The 9494-nt window shown below is 49.4% G+C and overlaps 1 pseudogene; it reads right to left on the bottom strand.

Moving 5' to 3' along the window:
* Positions 1-6781: 6781 nt before the first annotated feature.
* Positions 6782-7801, bottom strand: LOC102518678 (annotated as a pseudogene).
* Positions 7802-9494: the final 1693 nt, after the last annotated feature.

The raw sequence follows: 9494 nt of genomic DNA, 5'->3' as shown, positions 1-9494 counted from the left end.
AGGGAAAATAATTTTTTCTGAAACTGAAATGCATCACACATCAGGGCTTCTTATCACTGTCCAATCATTTACAAGCTCTCATTTTTCAAGAGTTGGTAAATTTGCTGGAGAAATCCAGGACATTCTGTCAGAAGAGAAAATTTGTTATTATACCTGGAAGGGCTGGTCTTAAGAGAAGGCAAAAACTGGTAATGGTCTGAGCTTAAGACAGCACCTTCAAAAACCAAACGAAAACTGTGCAGCAATCAAAGCAACACCACCAGCTACAACTTCACCATTAGAGGCTCATTTATTTGGGTTTTAGATATTTGTGGCTGTATTGAGTGTCAACTATATGCCAAGTGTTTTTCTAGAACTTTTGAATATGCTACCGTCACATTTCCATTTTATATATGGAGAAAATGAGGCAAGGAGAGGTTACTTGGTTCGCCTAAGGCCACAAAAATCCCTACGCTTATAAAAATGCCCATAAATGTACTATTCCTTCTTAACTAACTCAGTAATTATGCCCACACTACTTACCAAGATTCAAAGGATAGGCATGTTCCGGGAAAGAAAGGCTGTAAAGGAATTGACTCCATTATACTGTGTATGATACTTTACTGTAAATAAAGAACATTGCCAGCCATGTCAGTAAACAAAGGGTGCTGTGGCCATCAAGTCATCAGCTGCTGCCACCAACCCCCTGACAGTGAGTGGAGGGAACTCAGGACGCAGACCAGCAGGCAGCCCGGCCTCTGCCGCCACCCCCAGCGGTGCCCCTGCGGGAACTCAGGCTGTGAAAGAACAGGCAACTGGCCCCAGACGGCTGGGTGCACATCACAGGAAAGATTCCAGCGAGCCCAGACCTTTGCACCTTCCCACACACAGAAAAATGCTAAATTCCTTAATTTGAGCTATCTGGTTTTTTTAATTAGCAGTAATCTTTTGATGTTCCGACTACCGGGTCTTTGTTGCAAAAACTCCTGTGTATCCCGGCTTCTACCTCGTTGCTTTGCAGCAACCTGAGAGGCTGCACCCCGGGCTCGAGTCCCCAGAAAGCCCACCGACCATAACATAACTCTCAGCCTTTAGGCTGCGCTCTTTATTCCAGTTGGCATTACACGTGTGTTCGATGCATTAAAATGGGAAACTTAAATTGCTATGCTCGTTATCCTATTTTTATCATTTGTGTGACTATTTCTGTGTTTTCACCTCTGTGGAAAGGAAGGCAAAGACGGCTCGAAGGTTGAGACTGTCCTTAGCATGAATGACCAGGGACACGAGTGCCCAGGCAGGACACTGGAATTATGAGGAGAGTGCTGTGCAGGTGGGAGCGCAGACTGAGCCTCTTTGAGGATGGACTTTGGGGAGTTCGAGTAAGTAGGTACATACTCTCTACTTTGTAGGCTGAAACTCGCACCCACCACTTTGACCTAACACACATTACTGAGCCCGCATTGTGTGTCAGACACGGTTCTAGAAACTGCCGAATGATGCTGTCTTGTCTGATGTGCAGGGTAGCCTCAATTACTGTTATCACTCAGCTTAATCATTGAGGTAGGAAAAAAAAAACCAATTTAGTAACATATAACAATAAAGCTTTCTTTTTTATTCTGCTGTGGACCTGCTGCAGATCAGCTGTAGCTCTGGCCCGTGTTTTTTGTTGCTGTTCTGGAATCTAGACTGAGTGTTCTAGAATGGAGGCAGAGAGAACTGCTTCTGGCCAGAAAACCGCAGAGGAGACAGAGGCATGGGAAATATGCGTTGGTTCTTAAACTGCTGCTCATACAGGACATGTTACTTCTGCCTTCATTTCAGGGGGCAAATAAGTCAGGCAGTCTCTCCTAAGTCCTGTAGGGAGAAGCATGACCCTTCTGCAGGGAAGGCCAGAGAGGGGGAAATGGAGTCCATGGTCAACAGAAGGACAACCGGCAGCGCACTCAGTACTTGGCTCCCCCCCACCCCCCGCCACAAGCAAGACACGCCTCTCTCCCTAGGAGACAGCCTGGAAGTCCCACGCTGGCACCACTACCAGCTTAAAGCACAGGACATCTCTGTGATGCACAAGTTTCTCACCACAGTTTCCTTTCGTGAATATTATCTTTCCTTACACACACAATACGCAATGATGGGACAAAGAGAGATTGACTGCAACAAAACCTCCCATGAGAAAAGGTGAAAATGTAAGGCTCGTAGAATTAACTGGTTCGTCAGTGATGCCGACACAGCTCTAGGACGTTGTTGTGAGGGAACTTTAACGTGGAGATGTGAAATGTTCTTGAGTAGGTCTGCCTCCGAACTCAAGTTCGACTGTCCACCGCTCAAAAATCAAAAATCAGTACTCGAGAGGGGCAACATTGATAGAAAGGAAAGTTGCTTTTATTCAGAATGACAGCAATCTGGGGAGACGGCGGACTCAGTGTCCCCCAAAGACCGTCTTCGAAGATTCTGTTCAGTCATGAAAGCTTTGAAGGGCAAACAGGAAGTAATCTCAGTTATCCATTGAGACAGCAGGTCAGAGTCATCACCATCCTCCACTGCACGCAGGCTTGCCGACCTCTTGAGATCTGCTCTCCGGATTCTGTCTTGTTCACACAGTTTGTCCGTGATAATACAGAAGGGGAAGCCAGGGAAGAGACCTGGCCATCTGTTAACTGCTTATTCTTCATTCCTACTTCTTTGATCTACAGAAAGAACCAACAGGTTAGGCGAGGTGTTGTGTGATCAAAAGATTGGGAAGATGTGCTGAGACCAGAGATGAGTGGAGCATGGGGCTGCCTGGTTTCAGGTTGGTGACAAGACAAAAGTGACCTCCCACAGAGAGCTCTTTCCTGCCAAAAGCTGCTCACAGGTCCTGATTCCATATTTTAGCACTTTTATTTTTGTTAGCAGCCCCAACGTCTCTTACGCATTTCTCTCTTTGCACTATGGACTATTTTTTGCTCTGGTAATAGCTTCAAAGGTCTCCAGAGATGGCTTGTAACGCTGGGTATGGAACAGAATGCCAAGTGGAATGCTTGACGAATAGGACGGTGATCCACCACAGCTGAAATATAGTACAAATTGTTATCATGACCAAGCGAGGCTGAGAACTGGCTGTGAACTACGCCCTTTAAGGTTAGACCAGAACCAGTGTTCCAGCCCTAATCTGCCCGGCCCCAAACTCTGGGTCTGTTCCACAACGTAATGTTTCACCTGCAGGGACAAATGGCAACAGTTACAAGGGGAGAAGTTCCTTGGCGCCCTCTGGAGTGAGCCGCCAGTTGGCTGTGGGCTCCTTCATGGTGCTTGTTGGAGTTAGTCTTCTAAATTTATGTCATTGTTCCTTTTTTATCCCCTCGTTCTTTGGTGATGTGTTGTTTGAATGCTTTGACCTCACCTTAGTGATATTTTCATGGTATTTCTGTGGGTTTGTTTTTTTTTTCACGTACCTGTTTTTGTGCCAGAGCATTAAAAAACAAGCATTGTATCCTCCCCAAGGGGAGGAGACTGGAAGCCATACTCAGTGAGAGTTCACAAAGGGTAAGTCTGGGAACGTCTCAGAGGCAAAGGTCAGCTGCACCCCTCCGCCACAGGTTCCCATTTTGGTGCCAGCTTTGGATGTCTGCAGGTTTATTTTCACTTGGGAAGGCTGCGCGGCTGCCAGAAAGTCATCAAAGAGACACTTCTCTGTCATCGTTTTATCAGGGGCAGCTCTGATACTCACTCAGAGGTTTTCCTCACTTTCATCTAGGCCCCAGAGAGAGAGGCTCTCTTGGACCGATTTAATCTTCAGCAGAAAAATCATATGCCTGTTTAAGCGGGCCTCCAAGCCAACCTAATTGGTCTATGAGAAACAAATGGCAAAGTTGGATAAAGACAACCTGGATTGTTCCTTTTTGTCAGCAAGGCTGTTTTCAAAGAGTCATTGGAGTAAATGCTTCAGCTGCAGCTTCCACAGAGGCCGATGCCAGCATGTGACAGCCGGGAACTGGAGCCAGCTTTCCCGGGACTGTTCCAATGGCTGGGTTCCATCCCCCCGCTCACAGCTCAGCCTCCTGAGCACCAGCCTGATGTTTTCAAAGAGCTTTCTGCTTGCTTCTCACTTTGATAGAATTTCCAAATCTAGAAACTCTTTCTGATCATTGTTTCAGTTTCAGAAAAGCAATGTGTCCTTAGTAGATCTAACTTCTTTCCTTTATATTCAGGGGAACAGGAACAAGTCTGGAAGGAACTGTTCCTGAGTCTCCCATGGAAGGTTCACTCACAGAGTAAGATTTTGGCTCCAGCAGATAATACGCAGGGCCCCCTCGAAGCTCACTCCTACTTTGCACCTAACAGAGAAGGCTAATTAGGGGCTGATGTTTGCTGCTTTGTTTATTCTGAAACTGCTTATAGACCTTCAGGCCTGTGATAAAAAGCTTCCTATGGTGCTGTTTGAGCCCAGTGAGCCAAACGTTGTACTTCTGTGGCTTGTTCCATTCCTCTGTACTGGAAAATCATTGCCAAAATGAGCTCACTCTACGCCTCAGAAGGAAAAAAAAAAAAAAAAAAAAAACACTTGCCCCAAGAAGAGAACAAAAATTGATGCCAGAAGAAAAAAAAAATCGATGCCAGAACATAGAAAACTTGCAACCAGAAACTTGTACTATTATTGGGGAAACAAGAAAACCATTAAAAAGCAAACAAAACTTTGAGAGCCAACAGAAGGTAGGTGTTTTAACCCGGTGAGCCTGACTGTCCCTAGTAACAACAAATACTGCAGGGACCTGGGGCCGGAAGTAGCACCCAGCAAGTCTGTTTGAGGGGACGCGCAGCCGTGAAGAAGGCGGAGGGTTGCCTCGGGCCTCGGCTTTTGCCCGGGCAGCGCAGATCACTCTCTCTCGTCTCTTCTGAGTCAGCTGACAACACACTCCGCTTACCTGTTCTTGTGCCAGAGCGTTGACAGGAAAGCTCTGACTCCTCCCCAAGGGGAGGAGCTCGGAGGCACTGATCAGTGAGAGTTCACAAAGGTGAGGCTGGGGACGTTTCAGAGGCAAAGATGAACTGCCCCGCCCCCCCCAGCAGTAGGTCCCCATTTTAATGCACAGCCCTTGCTTCATGTGCTTGAGAAGAACATTTCCTAGGTACTAAGTTCACTACAGGTTCAGTAAGGCTGGGGGAGAGGACAGAGGTATTCCAGGTCTAGGTCGGAGGTGCCCTGTCACGCGCATCACAGCATCACAGGTTCCTGAGCACACCCAAAAGTTCCTGGTTCACTCGGTCTGTGGTGGCGTCTGGAGTCCACGCTTTTAAGAAGCACCACACGTGATTCTGAAGTGGCCCAGCCTCCAGTCGGATTCACGCTGGTCATGGATGTTAAAGGTGACGCTGCCTTCCACCTGCCTTGAAACCAAGAAAGCAGACTTGGAGGAGAGTTTAAGGAGCCAGAGCAGATTATCAAACAGGAGGGAGGCAGATGGTGTGACTCAAAGTTCGAAACAAGTGGTTGGAAATCTGGACCAGAAGCAAGACGACTGGTGGAGGAGCTGAGCAGATTTTCCTGGCAGAGAACCTTAAGTTGGCTGGTGGTGCCTGTGTCTTGAAGGTTAAATGTGTTGGGGGGGGGGGTTGACTGTATTTAAAACAACCTGGGGGGTTCAAAACATGGCCACCTAGAGATTCCAAAAACACTGCGTCCTAACAGCAGAGGTTCTGGTTTAATCAGCCTGGAGTGTGTCCTGGGGAGGGGTGTTACTGGAGAGTAGGTTCTCATCTTGTCACAGAAAGGATCCATAGACAAGACCCAAAGGTCAAGAAAATAAAGTGGGGATTTATTAAATAATAGTAAGCTCTTAAGGGGTGAGCGGGCAGACTCATGTGTGTAGCTGCAATGAGTTTCTGTGCCAGGCTGATTACATGGGCTGCAAATGTGAGCGAGTGGGATATTCACTGGGGAGGGAGTGGTTTGATGCTGTATTTCGTGATTTTTATCCCAGGTCCACCTTCCTGAGGGAAGAGGGATTTGGGGTCCTTAGTTAGACTTTTTTTAAGGCCAAACAATTTTTATTTTCAAAAATGACTTTATTTATGACACATTTAAAAATAAAAATAAAAACCTCCCACCCCCTGCAAATGAGCTAAAAAATAAACAACATCCACCTCTCACATCCTTGTTCCCATTTCCTCACATTCCCTCCAAATAAAAGGATAAGAAAAGACAAAGGAAAACAAAACAAAAAACTGAAAAATGAAAAACTGCCCCCAAACCACCCGTCAAAAACAAGGTAGTGCATTTCCCCAGGGGGGAGGGGAGGTGACCCCACAGCCACGGGGAGGAGAACAGAGATCAGCCAGCGACAGAAACTGCAAAGAAAGACACTCGGAACAGAGCGAGAAACACAAAAGGAAGCCAAATAGATCACCGGGCAACCCGGAGGTTCCAGGAGCCAGGAAGGAGGGGCGGGGTGGCTGGTAGGCCTGGCAGGACGGGAGCCGGCAGGAGGGGACTGTGAAAGTTAGGGAGAAGCTGCAGAACGGCTTGGTGTCCTTGCACAGCCCTCGGTTAGGGGCAAGAAACCCTCCCACCTGCCCTTGAGCAGCACCCCGAGAGGGGAGGAGGAAACGGGAGCAGCTTGAGCAGCTGAGGCACACTCGCGGCGAGTCCCCAGGGTGAGGGAGCAGCCCCTGCCCACTCTCCGGGCCCCCCCGGGCCCCCAAGCAGGTCGCTCCTCACCCGTTAGTCATGGGATTCTCCCCCCTTCCACAGCGTATCTTTTTTTTTTAGTTTTTTCCCATCAAGGGTATCTTCTGTTTTCATTTTCTTTTAGTTCTTATTTTACCCCTTCTTTCCTCTTTTTTTTTTTCCCTCTCTCTCCTCTACTTTTTTCTTAGTAAGGGGAATACCTTGTTGGTCTAGCCCGGCCCCTGAAGACCCGGCCCTAGGGCCTGCTGTCTAAACCAGTGTAGACCTGAGAGCAGGAACTGTTGAAGCTGGCGGTCTGGGCACAGTGTCAGGCCTGTGGGAAGCCCCAGCCTGTGGTGCTGGTGCCTGCCTGGTCTGTCGGGTCGTGTTGGGATCACCTTGATTTGTCTTCCTCTATATAGGGGCTCATCTAAGGACCAAGAAGTCCTCACCGGCTCTTTGTCTGAGAACTCGATACATGCCAACCCTTCGGGATGGCCACTAAATTTGTCACAGAGTGTCTAGTGACCTGGCTGACTGAACTCCAGCCAGGAAAGCATGCTTCCAGCTCTTCTGCTGTTGCACCATAGTCCACTTCGCCGACACAAAGGGGCCAGGCGTCAGCCTCCGTGTCCTCCTCAATGGATGTGATCCTGGACCAGCGTTGCTGGGGGCGGACTCACGTTCATCTCTAGCTCCTGTAGCTTCCCAGCTTCTTCCTCCATCTCCCTGACTCAAGCTTTGATCGCTGCTAGCTCTGGTCCTCAGTGGTGCCATCTCCCGGGTCACCCTCAACCAGTCCTGGCTTCTCCTCTTCCTCCTGGCTGCCAGGGGCCCCTGAGCCAGGCTCTGGTCCCATGAGATGGTGGGGGGAGGGGGCTGCGGGCTGGGAAACTTCCCCGTCAGGCGCCAGCCTCATCTTCTCAGGCTCCAGGTCCTCAGACTCCAAGCTGTTCTCGTAGTTCCCTCCCCCCAACCCCACCTGGGGCCCCCTACTCCCTATTTAGCTTTGATCGGAAGTGTCATGGCATTGGTGCATGATGGGCACTTCTCATCTGCAAGGCTCATTTCACTGTAATTAGGGCAGAATGAGCAAACGGTTACAGTTGGGCACCAGAGAGTCTCGCCCTTCCCCACATTTCTTTATGAGTCTCCAGGTTGCTTGTCCACCCAAAATTTCTCTCAGTCTGGTGGTTTCTGCTTTTCTTTATCTGCCCAAGGACCCCTGTGACCCAAGATGCATGGCTTCCTGCCATCTGGCCCGCTTCCCCCTTCTCCGCTCATGTCTGCTTGCTCTAACAGGAGGACTTCCCAGATCAGATAATTCTAAAGTGTATCCACCTTTGGTTTAGAGGGTCAGCAGGAGTAAGGGCACCTGGATCAAATAATCTTGCCAGCACTTCTGAAATGTTAAAGCACACGCAGTTCCGTCGGGGTATTGTCAGAATGCAGGTTCTGTTTCAGCCGGCCCGAGAGTCTTCACTCCTCTCAGCTCCCGGGCAGCGTTACTGCCGCTGGCCTGGGCTCCACACTCTGAGCAGCAAGCATCGGGAAGGCCAGAGGCTCTCACTCTGCTCCAGGGCTGGGAACCTGTTAGAAATGTAATTCTCAGCTTTCACCCTCCATCCAAGGCGTCCGAAGCCTGGAGGGCGGCGCTGTGTTTGAACAAGTCCGGCAGCTGGTTCTGCTCCACGCTCAAGGTCAAGAACCCGCGCTCTGTTCCAAAACAGAACCGTCTGTCGCTGTTGAACCTGGCCGAGCTGGGTCACGCACACTGCGTTCTCTAAATGTGACTGGGCCTTCCCCAGTGGGGCACCTCGGATTTACAAGCAGAAGGTTTTTGTTTCTCTTTCTCCATCCTGATGACTAAAGGGCATTATCCTCATGTGACCCACACATGGTAACGACTCCAGCACGCTGCTCTCTATTCAAGCACCCGGTCGCACAGGCTCTAAGAAATGAGGGGTTGAACATGACCTCCAGGATCTGTTCTGCTTCTGACAGTCGGTGACCCTGCCCTTCTCCAAGCAGAGAGGCTGTGACGGTTTCCATGCCTGTGTCCCTGGACTCCACTCAGCCAACCAGTGCTGTACTGTTTCTATTATTATACTTCTTTTTAAAGAAAGAAGGAAAGGAGCAAAGCCGTCAGCGAGTCTCCAACGTGGGCAGCAGCCATGAGGCTCCTGTGAAGCCGGTAACTGCTGACAGTGGGGCCCCGCTCACGGTACACGCAGACACAGAGGCAGGAGTCTCTGCAAAGCCCTGCCTCCCTGCCGGGCCCTGGCTGGGAGGAAGCACCCTGAGACTTAGAGTGTGCCTTTCCAGCTCCCCTGCCTGTATTGCAGCTCTCTTGCATCCAACAGTGTTAAAATCTGAGAGCCGAGAATGACCACAGCCCTGGGAGGCAGGGTGGCCAGCCATCCTGGTTTGCCAGCAGTGGTCCCATGTTTAGCACTGAAAGCCTCACATCTTGGGAAACACCTCAGTCCCTGGCAAAGGGGATGGTGGGCTACCTTAGATCAAGGTTTGTTTGTTTGTTTTAATGTCACTATTTACTTTTTTGGTTTGGATAATTCTTTCTTGTGAGGGTCCATCCTGTGTGTTGCAGGATGGTTAGTAGCCTCTCTGGCCTCTCTCCACTTGTTGACAGTGGGATCCCCCAGTTGTGACAACAAAAAATGTCTCTTGAAGTTGCCAAATGTCCCCTGCGGGGGGTGGGGGGTGCATAAAATCATCCCCTGTTGAGAGCCACTGTCCTAGATGTAAGTGACTGTTTAATCTGAAGCACCTCCCAGGGGAGCATTTCGCAAATGTTAATGCACATGAGAATCACTTGGGGTTTAAATAGACATTTCCCCAAAGAATACAT

Source organism: Camelus ferus, chromosome 36, assembly GCF_009834535.1.
Source record: "Camelus ferus isolate YT-003-E chromosome 36, BCGSAC_Cfer_1.0, whole genome shotgun sequence".
Lineage (NCBI taxonomy): Eukaryota > Metazoa > Chordata > Mammalia > Artiodactyla > Camelidae > Camelus > Camelus ferus.
Note: the sequence above shows the minus strand (reverse complement) of the source record. Positions and strands in the feature narration are given on the sequence as shown.